Source organism: Lactuca serriola, chromosome 7 (genome assembly GCF_051521515.1).
Source record: "Lactuca serriola cultivar US96UC23 chromosome 7, Lser_US96UC23_V15, whole genome shotgun sequence".
NCBI lineage: Eukaryota > Viridiplantae > Streptophyta > Magnoliopsida > Asterales > Asteraceae > Lactuca > Lactuca serriola.
The window spans coordinates 162623169-162636841 of record NC_136414.1 but is presented as its reverse complement, the minus strand read 5'-3'; the positions used below and the strand labels follow the sequence as shown (position 1 = coordinate 162636841).

Here is a 13673-nt window from a genome sequence, read left to right as displayed (position 1 = left end):
ATTTCCTGCTTTGATGAAAGATAAGTAAAAATGACTCTACAATCCTTTCTATGAGTACTAAATGGATACAAGTTATATAGAAGTCAGAGTAAACAAACAATCAATTGTGTGTATCTGCCCTAAGACCACAACCCAACAAGGAACAGGAAATGAGGCGGAAGGCACACATCCCATTATTTGTTAGATCGTCGTTGTATATAACCCTGGCATATTCATTTGGTACTCACGGAGTTAACTGTAATAGTTCATTTATATTTGATGAAAAGATTCTTTTAGAAAACCCTTATTTCTTATAGTAAAAATGGTTAACATAGTGTTTCCTTCTATAATCACTTAGTTTATACTAGCTATATATAATCTAATATCGAATAGATAGTTAATTGTGTGAATCTGCCCTAAGCCCACAACCAAACAAAGAACAAGAAATGAGGCGGAAAGCACACATCCAACTACCTATCAGGTATTAATTATATATATATAACCCTGATGTATAAACTAAGGTATTATATAATTAACCACCTAAGGTCCCTTAAGTTTACACCGGTTTAATAAAACGGATTAAACCCTTTATTGGTAAGTTTCTATTTTTGTTTACCAAAACTTCTGATTTGAAAAGTATGTTTTGTACTAGAAAACTATGCATTTCATTAGTGTCCTATGACTTGACTCATACCTGGTACCCCTTATGATGTCTTAATGTATATGGAACATATATATATATATATATATATATATATATATATATATATATATATATATATATATAACTAAAATCGAATGGATAATAGGCTAGGTGAATCCGCTCTAAGCCCACAACCAAACAAGGAACAGGAAACGAAGCAGAAAACACACATCCTATTACCTATTGGATCCTATTAATATATATCCCTTGATGTATACATTAAGGAATCATATGGTTAGCATTATAGGTTCCTTTCTACAGAATGCACTAGACCCGACTGTTCTGTTTGTCGTTGGAAAAGATGTAAGTTTTCCCTAGTTTATAACTATCTTGACTCGAAAATAGTTTGCATTAACTTTCAAGTGGTACTGTCACTTTATGAAAGTAATGGGAATTAAGGTCATAATGTGAAGGCTAGTATCCATACTGTACGCTCCTTGTGTCAAGAGATTTTGGGAACCAAACGCGACTTTAGCAAACCAGTTACTAGGACATGTAATCCACATTAAAGTTATGTGATCATGTATACCTAATTGAACTATCACCTTTTGTTAAGAAAAATGAGTTAGTGATTCATTGGTATAATTAGATCCTGTAGTTGTTCTATGCTATAGAATCTTAGTAAGTTCGTTCTGTTATAGTATCTTAGTATGTTTCTTCTGTTATCGTGTATTGTATCTTCCTCCCTATTTCTCTTTATAGTATGTTCTAGCATCTAGTATGAATTGGAAACCTAAACTATACCTACTATAGTTTACTTGAGCTGTTATTGAAAAGACTCATTTATCTACTAAGTGATGAGAGTACTTTAAAAATGGAGTTTTGTTAAACTATAAAGTAACATAACTTTAAAAGAGTTTTTGAAATGTTTTGATTACTTATAAAAGACATAAGCAATCTTTGGAAAGATGTTTATAACAAACATTTACACAATTATCATTTTGTTCATCTTGTATCCTCCCCTTTAAAAGCATTTAAAACAATTTAAAAGATTCTTTACGGGGTATGAACTCACCTTATGTGGGTAATTCTAACGAATATGAACGTAAGGATGAGAAGTTCCACGAATGAAGTCCCGGGACTTAACGAGTCCAAAATGAAATATAATGGCATATACTGACGTAAATATAGTGTTTAGAAGCAACCAAATGCAAGGAAACACCTCACGGGACTATGAAACACTCTGACCAAGTGTTGGAATCACATGTGATTGAACTAAAGGGAGTGTACGGCCAATATGAAGAGTGTACGGCCATGGGTGTACGGCCAGGGAGTGTACAGCTATACACTCATGGCGAAAAATGTATAAAAACCTTTTCCAAGGGTAGGAATGCTTGTGGGACAATTGCTCTTCAAGTGGTGAAGCTAGAAATGCATTTTGAAAGCCCTTTAGGGGTGTTTTGAGGAGTGTACGGCCACACATGGGTGTACGGTCATACACACCTCATGTTCATGAGTTCTGGGAATTTTTGAGGTGTTAATATAGTGTTCTAACAAGATTCAAACATTAGGAAAGAGTACTTACGATTTGGAGGCTCAAAAGGGCTCAAAATCACCAAGAATAAGTGTGTGTTCTTGGTGAGATTTGAAGATCTAGTCAAAAGATGATTTCCATGGATGAAATCAAACAATGTAACTAGGAGAATAAGTGTAACAACAAATCAAGGAAAGAACACATACAACTTTTGAAGATCAAGGATGAAATTTGGGATGATAGTTGAGAGAAAACTCAAGTTTTCTTTAGGTGAAATGCAAGAATGAAGGAAAAATGAAGGGATAACATACTTAGGGAGGGGGTGTACGACCCAACATGGGTGTACGGCCATACACTCCCTCAAATGGAGTGTAGGGCTTGATTTTTGATGTTATAAGTGTACGCGACCCAATCCTATACTCAATGCTTGAATGTACTGAGCTTTAAACCTTTGAACGGACTCTAATCAAGGCTAAATGATAGCAGAAACGAGTCTGACACTCAGTTGAGTTGACTGGCTGGGCTTTATAAGGCAAGAAATTTCGGTTTGTCACAAAATTTGAGTTTGTTGATGATACAATTCCACGACCAGATGCTATTGATCCTGACAAATTGAAGTTATGGGTACGCAACAACAACATCATCATTTCATGGATACTTAACACAATTTCTAATGAAATTTTTGCATCGATTATATATATCTGGAGACAGCTTTGTCTATCTGGAAGGAACTGCATGAAAGGATTCAACAAAGCAATGGACCTTGTATATTTTAGTTAAAAAGGAATCTCATGAATCTTACTTAAGGTAATGATTCTATTAGCATTTACTATACTAAACTCAAGATGATTTGGGAAGAACTATCCAAATACATTATTCAATTTACCTGCAATGTCGCTAGAGATCTTGATCAAACAATGAGCTTTCTAATAGGGCTTAATGATAGTTATGCTCAGATTAGGGGTCAAATCCTGTTAATGGAACCGATTCTATCTGTTAATAGAATCTTTTCTTTACTAATTCAAGAAGAAAGACAAAGAGATGTGAATGTAGGTCAACATGAATCTATTATGGCCTTCAATGTATGATCAAATATTAATCTCACTCAAAATTGCACAAAAGTTCAGACTCCAAATCGTAATCCTATTAAAACAATTATAAAAGTCATAATTCTCCTTATTGTACTCATTGTAAATGCACTGGACACACTCAAGAAAAGTCTTATCATCTTCATGGTTGCCCACCTGGTTATTGTACCAATTTTCAAGTTTAAAGTTCAAAGATCAATGATGCCACTATTGATACTGGAGGAAGTCAAGTTCAAAATCAAAAATGGTTCTCAAAACAATGATGTTATGACTGGATCGACAAATAAACGATGTTAACAAATCATTGCAATGTTATGAGGTAAACTTGCATCTGTTAATGTTGTTTCTTTCGAAAATACCTCTACATGTAATCATTTCATTCTTACATTGAATGAAGGTATATTTAAATCTAATGTATGGATTCTTGACTTTTAACAGATGCAATAACAAAGACATGTTTCATAATATGAGATATGCTACAAATACCATATTAGATTACCAAATCAACTTCTTATTCATGTTGAAATGGTTGGAAGTATTAAATTGAATGATCAATTGGTATTACAAGATGTATTGTTTGTTACTCAATTTGAGTTGAACTTGGTATTTGTAAGTTCTTTAATAGCTCACAACAAGGATTTAATGGTGAATTTGTATCATGATCATGCTATCATCAAGCAGATTTTCAAGAAGAGTGTGATTGGCTAGGGTTAAGTATTACCTGGGCTGTACATGTTGAAAGTGGAGGAAGTTCAAGCTTTTGCAAATGCTGCAACTACACAAAGATGACATCAACGTTTGGGTCATCCTTCTTTCAATAAAATCAAATGTTTAGACAATGTGTTGAATTATGGAAACCATTGTACTTCAAATCTTTGTACTGTTTGTCCTATTGCAAAATCGAAAAGGTTACCTTTCATTTCAGAAAATAATATCTCAAATACACCTTTTGAATTAATTCATTGCGACATATGAGGATCATATTATATTAACTCACATCGAGGTCATTGATATTTTATAAACATTGTAAATGATTACATAAGGTATACCAGGATTTATTTGATAAGGAATAAAAGTGAAGCACAAACAATTATTCCGCAATTTTTTTGCATGATACATAAACAATTTGGTATAAATATTAAATCCTTCAGATTTGATAATGAAAAGGAGTTGCTTTTTACTAAATTTTTTTAAGAACGAAGGAGTCTTACATCATTTCTCATGTGTTGAAAGACCATAGCAAAATTCACTAGTTGAGAGAAAACACCAACATATATTGAATATGGCAAGTGCTTTGTTCTATCAAGCTCATGTTCCTTCTATATACTAGTCTGAATGTGTTCTTATTATGACTTTTCTTATTAATAGAACTTCATCAAGGTCTATTGGGTATATTTCTCCTTATCAAAAGTTACATGGTAAATTACCGTATTAGCCTTCTCTAAGGACTTTTGGATGTTTGGTGTTTGCCTTTACTCTAATCTCTTATAGACAAAGGTTTCAACCAAGGGCACATGGATCAGTTTTTATTGGTTATCCTATGGGTATGAAGGCTTATAAGTTGTTGGATTTAGAAACTAAACATATATACAACTCGAGGGATGTTATCTTTCATGAAGACATTTACCCTTTTCAACATTCCACAAATCAACCAAATCATAATTTTTTCATAATTCACACTTTACCAAAACCTGCTGCACCAATTGTTGATCCATCCATTCAACAATCTCAAATCTCACAAAATGACCAAAATAACCTTCCTGATGAACCTCCTCCAGTTTCTCAAAATCAAAGGCCTACAAATAAAAATACCTTCTAATTATGCTAAATACCCACTTTCTGATGCTCTTTCTTATGATAAGGTGTCTATGGATTATAACAAATATGTTTGTGCCCTTTCCACACAACTAGAACCCACAAGTTATAAAGAAGCTGCTAAATTCCTGAATGGATTCAAGCCATGAATGAGGAATTACAAGCTTTGGAAATGAATAACACTTGGCACATTATTACTTTACCAAAAGCAAGGTTCTAAATGGCGTGAGGTGTGGCGTGGCGGCAAAGCCAAGCCTCAAGCTTAACGAGCCATGGCGAGCCACGGCATTTTTCAAGGCGTGATGTAAGGCGGCGATTTTGTATTAATTTAAAATTATATTGACACATAAATATAAATTCATATTAAATATAATTAGTTATTAGAAGTGTTAGATCAATAACTAATAACAAAAAGTTAACAAAAACCACAATACTTGTATCTCCGATTTGAAAAGACATAATAAAGCGAAAAAAAACTGTGTCTCAAACGAAAAAACACGCGCCATAACACGCCATAACGTGCCATGGCGCGCCATATCACGCCTTACCACGCGTTACGCCTAACAGCAACGTTATGGAGCTTTTCGTAACGGCGAAGCCACGCCTCACACCATGACGCGCCTTTTAGAACACTGACCAAAAGACAGAAAACCTGTAGGATGCAAATGGGTCTTTAAGATCAAAAGGAAAGCAGACGGTTCTATAGAGAGACACAAGACAAGGTTAGTTGCCAAAGGCTTCAATCAACAAGAAGGTGTTGATTTTCATGATACTTACTCTCATCTTGCAAAATTGGTCATTGTGAAAATGCTTTTAACAATTGCAACCCATCTTGAGGGGGGATATGGGGACAATAATTATATTCTAGGTTAGAAGTGTCAACTTGTTAAATTTGAGGATATAATTAGTAATTATTGTAATGTACAGTTAGAATTGTTAAATTGTTTCGTAGCTTCGTTCTTGATGATTCTCTTTATATAAAATAGAAGGTAGAGATGTAGTAGATGATTAATGAGAAAATAATGAGTCTTCTCTCAATCTTATTACACAACTAGGTATAAGACCCATGTATCACATGGATTAATTAAAAAAATTGAATATAAAGGTCTAAATATTTAAAAACTTTGGATTTATAAAAAAAAATAAGAAAAATAATAAATTATTAAAATTGATTTTTTAATCTTTTAAATTTAAATAAATAAACAAAATAAACTAATGAGCTTTAGTTTTGGAATTTTGAAATAAGAAGTTAAGTCTATTAATGAAATTGATATTCATTTATTTACATTTATTGTAATTATGACATTAAAATATTATATGTAATTTATCAAAATAGAAAAAACCCAAAAATGATATTCGGAAAAAAAAAATTAATTTAAAATAACCACAAAATAACATTTGTTAGATTGAATGAGAGTGTAACATGTGGCAAAAAAAAGACTTTTATTTATTAGAATAGATACTTGTTGATGATAAAAAGCAAAAAGGCTCGACAGGGACTAGGTTGAAGCCAAGAAAGAGCCACATGTTGAGCATTCGGTCATTGATAGCAAGCCATAAATATTTATGAATAAAGGAGAATTGGACTTAATTTTTCGGTTTGTTCGCATATGGGTAACTATCATTTTTTTGTATACATCTAGGTAACGAACTTTTTAGAAGTGTTCGCATATGACCATTATGACCGGCTGTAACAGATTACATCCGATCATAACCGGTCATAATGGTAATATGTGAAAAATTCCAAAAAGTTTGTTACCTAGATGTGTATAAAAAAAAATAGTTATCTAGATGTAAACAAACCGAAAAGGTAAGAATAAATTACACGAATGGTCCCTGTAGTTTGGCTAATTTGTGCGTTTGATCCCTAACTTATTTTTTTAACTTGGATCACTACTAGAAAAAGGTGGAGTTTCCTACAAAAATTTCCTAGGACTAAAAATTTCTCGCTACTTCTTACACATTACCGATGAATTTCCGAGGAAAACGTCTTTTTGGCATTTCCTTAGAAGTTCCTCGGTAATAAGTAGGAAATATTGAGGAAATTTTCTTCCTCGGAAATCCTTCGGAAGTTCCTACGCTTTTTCTAGAAAATGAATATATATTCAACGTTCCTAGGTAGTTCCTTAGTAGTTTTTTTATTACCATTTTATTATTACAAACAATCCATATCATTTTTTTCAAGTATGCCAAAGAGATTCACATTTACGTTATAAGTGTTTCGCTTAAGTGGTTCCTAGGAAGTTTCTCAGAACTTCTGAGGGATTTCCTAGGAAATTTTCGAACCAAGGTATCTCACTAAACATGTCAAACATTTACACTTTGTCCTAGAAAGACCCTTAGAAGTTCCTACACATTTCCTACGAAATAAATATATATTTAAAGTTCCTAGGAAGTCTCTCAGAAGTTCCTACGCTTTTCCTATGAAATAAATATATGTTAAACGTTCTTAGGTAGCCCATTCGTAGTTTTTTTATTACCATTTTAATATTAAACAAATCATATCATTTTTTTAGTATGCCAAAGAGCTTCACATTGACTTGGAAGTGTTTCGCTTATGTGGTTCCTAGGAAGTTTCTCGGAAGTTCCTACGCTTTTCCTAGGAAACAAAGAAGAATTTAATTCTTATTATCATATCTTATTAATTATTATCATAAACATTCTTATTATTATTATTACTATTATTGTTATTGTTATTATTAACAAGGTTATTCTTTACATTATATATATATATATATATATATATATATATATATATATATAGGGTAAAGTGAATATACCTAACAATCTTATATAAGCTTAGGTACCTAACCTCATCAAACTACGTCATTTTGCATTAAATTTTCATTGCAATCATCCAAGGTTCTTAAACTTCATCCCTAAACTTGATTTACTTCAAAAAAAATTGGAAATTCATCATTATATTTTTCCTACATCCTTTCATATGTAGCGATAGGATATGAAGCCCATCAGGTGGTATTCGATAGAAAGACGTGATGTAAAAGAAAGATATTGGTGAAAGCCCAAAGATTTTGGAAGTAATCAAGTTATGAGGTTGAAGTTTAAGAACCTTATGCAATTACAATGTAAATATGATACGAACCGATGTAGTATTATGGAGTTAGGTACCTAAGCTTATATAAGGTTGTTAGGTATATTAACTTTACCCATATATATATATATATATATATATATATATATATATATATATATATATAATTTAATTATATGGTATTGTTCAGGCTTTTATTACAATTTCCATCTACAATATCAAACAAAATATATTAATGAAAATATGTATAAAATACTAAGGGATTTTCTACACAATACAAAATTTGTCACTAATCCATTGGAAATGTGTAGGTACTTCCAAGAGATTTTCTAGGACCAAAACGCGTTTTCTTATTTTTTCAAGGTTCAAACGTTGTTTATTTTTCATTTCATATTTTTTACAACTTTGTTATACATTAAATATTTTTATCTTACCAAGTTACACATATTATACACATACACATACATATAGATTTATAATGCTAAACGGATGTTTTGAGTAATGGGTTGTTATCGTGTACATGTATATATGTATGTATATATCATATATAACTTGTTAAATAAAAATAATTCATGTATAATGAAGTTGAAAAGATATAGAAAAAAAGTAACGACGTTTGAACATAAAAAAATGAAAAACATATTGTGTTCCTAGGAAATCGCTTGGAAATGTGTATGAAACACCGAGGGATTTCCAACACAATACCAAATTTCTCACTAATGCCTTGGAAGTATGTAGGGATATCCTAGGGATTTCCTAAGACCAAAACTCGTTATTTTTGTTTTTTTAGGTTTTAAACATTTTTCTTCGTTCCATAATTTTGTACAACTTTGTTATACATTAGATACTTTTATCTTACAAATTTATACATATTATACACATACACAACCACACATGTGTACACATACATATAGATTTACAATGATAAACAAATGTTTTATGTAAATGATTTCTGATGGAGTGCACACATGTATGTATGTATATATCATGTATAAATTGATCAAATAAAAGTAATTTATGTATAATGAAGTCGAACAAAATATAGAACGAAAAAACATGGTTTGAACATCAAAAAGTTAAAAACGAATTATGTTCCTAGGAAATCTCTTGGAAATACCTAGGAAATACCGAGGGATTTCCTACACAATTCAAAATTTATCATTAATCCATTGGAAATGTGTAGTTATTTCCAAGGAATTTCCTAGGAACAAAACCCGTTTTTTATTTTTTTCGAGGTTCAAACGTTGTTTTTTTGGTTTCATATTTCGTACAACTCAGTTATACAATAAATACTTTTATCATACCAAGTTATACATATTATACACATACACATACATATAGATTTATAATGGTAAACAAATATTTTGAGTAATGGGTTCTGATGGTGTACACACATGTATCTATGTATATATCATATATAACTTGTCGAAATAAAAGTAATTCATGTATAATAACGTTGAAAAAATATAGAGCGAAAAAACGACGTTTGAACATAAAAATATGAAAAACGGATTATGTTCTTAGGAAATCACTTGGAAATGCCTAGGAAATACCGAGGTATTTCCTACACAACATAAAATTTATTACTAATTCTTTGGAAATACGTTGGTGTTTCCAAGAGATTTCCTAGGACCAAACTCGTTTTTTTTTTGTTTTTTTTAGGATTTAAACGTTGTTTTTTCGATCCATATTTTGTACATGTTTGTTATACATTAAATATTTTTATCTTTCTCAAAGTGATATTAAATACATACATACATTTTTCACCTTCATAACATTTTTTATTTGATATTTATATTTGCTTGTGTATGTGGATAATAAGTATAACTTGGTAAGCTAAGAGTATTTTGTGTATACCAAAGTTGTACATAAAAGGAAACTATAAAAAACTGGCATTTGAAGCCCGAAAACTAAAAAAAAAAATTATGTTCGTAGGAAATCCCTCGGAAGTTCCTATGCATTTCCGAGGAAACTGAATATTATTTGTTATTTTTCTTTGAACATATATTTGGATATGAAATTGTTATTATTATTATTATTAACATTGTTGTTAATAACAAAAACTATAATAATAATAATAGTAAACATGGAAATATATAGTTTTTTTTGATTTTGGTCCTCGGAAACACGTCGGAACTTCCGAGGAAATGAATATATATATATATATATATATATATATATATATATATATATATATATATATATATATATATATATATTATTATTATTATTAAGAACATTTTTGTTAATAACAAAATCTATAATTGTAAATATGGAAATATATAGTTTTTTTTTTGGTTTGGTCCTCGGAAACGCGTCCGAGGAAGTGAATATATATATAAACATATGATCTGATTTTTAGGTTTTGTCTCTTTCCTTTTTCTTTGAGACGCCGACACAAGACAATCGGAAAATCGAAATCAACGGCGTCAGTTCTACACGACTTCATGCTTCTGTCTCACGGCTTGCGGCTTCACTTCTTCGTCTTCACAAACTCTCTACAAATCGAACGACGACCGAAGTCTGAAATCGGGACCATCATGCCTCTCTCTAGCAATCGAACGACGGGAACCTGTAATCGACCATTGCCTTCACCCCCTGTTCCGTTTCGCCTGCTCCGTCCGCCTGCTGTCGTCTGACTGCCGACGACCTGATTTCAGATCCACAGCTCCACCTCCGGTAATCTAGACTTCTAATTTCTGCTTGATATATGTTTTTAATAATCAATTTAGACTTCCGATTTTTGTTGTTGTTGATATGCAATGTGTATCATATTTTTGATTGGTCTATGTTTTTTTATTTATTTTGAGTAATCTAGACTACTGAAAGAGGGTATTTAGTTGATAATATGATGTTCTGGTTTGATGTTGTTGCTGAAATCGGATTCCTTTGCTGATTTTCCGTCTCTCTTCGTTCTCCTCTCTTGTTTCTCAGGCAAGTAGCAATTCCTCAGTGTTGTTTCTTTCGTTTTTGCTTAGATATTTTAGGTTCTCATCTCTCAAAGATCATTGCTTTTAAAGAAAATTTCAAAAGTTTTACCTGCGATAGTTTAACACGTTTGAGATAGTAGGATTTTTGTACATTTTAGGTTTTAAATTCCTTTAGTTCCTATCATTTTCAATTCTGTTTTTTGGTGGGGGAGGGGGAAAAAGATTAAATTTATATAATAAAGAGGGAGAGAAAGAAATTTAACTAAAACCAAGATCATGTAATGTTTTCTTGCATGTGTACTATTTTCCCAATGTATATTATTTCACAATTTCTAGTTTAAGATCTTTGTTAAGGGAAAACAAGTTATAAAGTCAAAGAGAATAATTAGCATAGCATGTCATTATTGGATCTTGAATTCATAATCACTCAAAACATGGAAGTAATGTCATCAATAATTGATAACCTTCAAGTTAAAATACTTATCTATTTATAAGTGGCTACATTCAATTGATATTTGCTTATGAGAGAACACTGATTAAGCTTTAAGCATAAGTGTATAACCATCTGATTTACTTATTGTGTTAACACTTTATATATATATATATATATATATATATATATATATATATATATATATATATATATATATATATATATAAACAAACTGTAGCAATCCATTAATAGTTGATTTTCATAGTACTAGAGATATTAACTGTTGGTAGATTACTCATCAAAACTATATTAATCTCACATTTTATTTGTATTTGTGTAAATACAGCCAATAAAATAGGTTTATTATAAGTAAAAGTAAGAAAGAGGAGGCATGAAAGACATGAGTATCTTTTTAAAGAAAGAAGTAAGAGGCATGAAAGACTTAGTTTAGGACTTTAGGGTGTAGATCTGTTGCTATATAATATATAAAAATGTTAATATATATTGTGTTACTTTTTATGTGTTTACTAATGTATGTATTAATGTACGTATGTTTCTTTTAACATTTGTTTAGGTTCGGGAGTTGGAACAACGTCATGCCGAAACTGAAAGAAAAATGGCGGAAATTGTCGAATTTATGAGACGACATGACTGTAATAACCCTCCCGACAATCTACATGACGCTCCTTAGGTTATTTGTTGTAAACGTTTGTATGTTTTTAGACATTTATATTATGTTTGTGGTTTAGATGGATGTTAAAATTTGTAACCGAATGCTTATGTATTACTTTTATTTTTATTGTGTTTGTGTAAGAATTTGTAACAAAATTTTGTTATTTTTATTAGATTTTTTTTTTGCAATTTAAGCAGAAAAAATTGGTTTTTTTATATATTTAATTATTTTTAAAGCTTCCTCGGAACTTCATAGGAATTTTCTGTCACGAAAAGTGTCACCAAAACTGTCAACAAAAGCTATAAAAAGGGTACAGTCCTAGGAAATTTCTCGGAATATTTCCTACGAAATTCGTCGGAAATATATTTCCTAAGAAATTTCTTGGAAATGTATATCCTAGAAAATTCCTCGGAAAATTATTTCCTAAGAAATTCCTTAGAAATATATTTCCTAGGAAACTTCTCGAAAAAATATAGTCTCGGAAATTCCTCGGAACTACCAACAAACATATCTCCTCGGAAATGCCTCGTAAATTTCCTCGGAAATCCCTTACAAAAAGTTTCCTATGAGGGTTTTACCTATGCACAACTTTTCCTCGATATTTCCTTGGGAATGCCGTTTTCCTAGGAATTTCCGAGGAAATTGTCCCTAGGAAAAGGCATGTTTTTTTAGTAGTGGATGATCCCTACAGTTTATTTTTGGTGTGTGTTTGGTCCTTGTCTTACATCAAAAGACTACTCTGTCATTTTTTAATTAATTTTTTTATCTATGTATTTATTTTTTATATATTTTAAAAAATTAATAGACCCCACATATTTGTATCTCCTCACGTTAAACCTGAAATCATATTCGAGAAATTTAAGTTTGATCCCACCAATCACCATTCTATTTGTCTTCCTCCTCAACTTCTTTTTCATTTCCATCTTTAATAATATCAACGTTTTCACCATCTCTTCTTTTTTTGGTCTTTCAACTCCAGCGAATCACCACCGTCACCCTTCTATCGGGTTGTGATGGTGGAAAATTCAATGAAAAGACAGTGGGTTGTGGATTAGTTCGTCGAAGATAAATATGCTCTTACTTTTGTTATTACAACATTTGTTCTTGGAGAAGATGGAGGAAATCAAGCATGGCATGTAATGGTGCCAGATAAACCTTTTTGCTTCCATCTCATGGGGACGTCACTTTTATCAAAGAATATGATACATGGCATCTCATTTTCATTTTCATTTTCAGGGGACGTGTCAATATTGATTTTCATTTTATTTAAGCTACTTATTATGAAAAACAAAGATTTGATTAAATTATAAATAAAAAAAAAAATTATAACTCGACTTAATAAATACATATACGCGTTTGGTAAAAGGATGGCATGTAAGTGGCATATGGCTTGGATCATAAAATAAATCATGCAAAATTTTACTTGTATCTCATGTATTAAACAAAATACGTCCTTGACATGAGAAAATTTAGATTTATACAAAATTGACTTGTGTTTGAGAGAATGGTCTCTCTCTCTCTCTCTC

General features: G+C 31.2%; 1 long non-coding RNA gene across 1 annotated transcript; it reads left to right on the top strand.

Annotated features, from left to right (window-relative positions):
- The first annotated feature begins 10446 nt into the window (after nt 1–10446).
- On the top strand, nt 10447–12302 carry LOC145064996 (uncharacterized). The gene is made up of 2 exons (XR_013688188.1): nt 10447–10790; nt 12049–12302. It is a non-coding gene; the product is annotated as an uncharacterized LOC145064996 (long non-coding RNA).
- The last annotated feature ends 1371 nt before the right edge of the window (nt 12303–13673 follow it).